General features: G+C 40.0%; 1 pseudogene; it reads right to left on the reverse strand.

Annotated features, from left to right (window-relative positions):
* Window positions 1–567: 567 nt before the first annotated feature.
* LOC116546899 lies at window positions 568–1218 on the reverse strand (annotated as a pseudogene).
* Between the last annotated feature and the right edge of the window lie 4 nt (window positions 1219–1222).

Consider the following 1222-nt stretch of genomic DNA (forward strand, 5'->3'; position numbering starts at 1 on the left):
TTCAACTTTTTTAAACAATGTGCTTTTAAAATATTTACAATTTATGAATGGCCTCCTACCATTACTAACAACGATTTATTTTACAAGAAATATTTCAAGAGAAAACAAGTTCAAGAGTATGCCAATTTTTTAGCAATGATTGGAAGATGTTGGAACAATGGCACCACAAAATACTTCCACTTATTTTTAAGTGGGTGCATGTGGTTAAACACCAGAAGCTGTGAAGAGTTAATACTGTGTCTTGATTTTAACAGATTCATATTCTATGATGTAAAATCTCCTTAAAGTTTTCATAGTAAACAGAATTAACAAACTGAATGATTCTCTCAAGGTTAATGCCTAACTGAAACATGTACACATTTAAAATGATGAAACACTTACTTTGCTTAAAATATGTGCCTACCAATTGTCAAAATAGTCGAGAATACCCACTCCATTTGTTAATATTTTTACCTAAGAGGTGAAATGGATGAGAGGATGACATAGTAAATGACAACATGCCTTTGCTAGTGCAGTGGTTTTTTTCCCCCAAGTGCTGTTAGTCATTAAGAGGGGGAGAGAAGCCTTTCAGACCCAATGGTTATAAGGCCCTGCAAGGTGTGTGAGAGCATAAGGGGACACGGTGACAACATTGTCATGGCTTACTGTTAATGCTATATTTGAGGAAATTTGGTTGAATTCCTTCACTGGACAGTTCCATATCTTCATGAGCTGAGCTACCTGGTATTTCTGCTGAGGTCTTCATTTTCTTTTTCTTAGCTTCTTTAACCCCAAACTTAATCTTAAGCCCCAACACTGTTTTGAACTATTCAGGCTTTTGTGCTGCAAAAAAAAGGCAGGTTGGATAATCATGATTGGGGTATTCAAAGAGTGGTAGCCTGCAGCTCTCATCAAGTTCACTAGAGATCGAGCTGTGAACAGGATAGTCACCCCACCAATATTTGCATCCAAAAAGATGTGCTCACTGACCAATACTCAAAAATGTGGGGCGATTTCTCCTCTGCAGGTGACAAGGGGTCATCAGATAGGGGCTCCTCTGCTTCAGAATGCTGCTCATCTTCCATTGGAGAAGAGGCAAGGTCTTGAGAGGTTAGGAAAGGAGGGCTGCTACTTTGGCTGATGAGGCTTTAGTGGCTCAGTCACACCAGTAGGAGGCCCAGAATTAATGAGGGGCTCTGTCACAGAGGCAGACAGGGTGGGGAGAGGAGTAACTTCACCAGGC

Source organism: Sapajus apella, unplaced genomic scaffold, assembly GCF_009761245.1.
Source record: "Sapajus apella isolate SASKATOON/1434 unplaced genomic scaffold, GSC_monkey_1.0 scaffold1634, whole genome shotgun sequence".
NCBI lineage: Eukaryota > Metazoa > Chordata > Mammalia > Primates > Cebidae > Sapajus > Sapajus apella.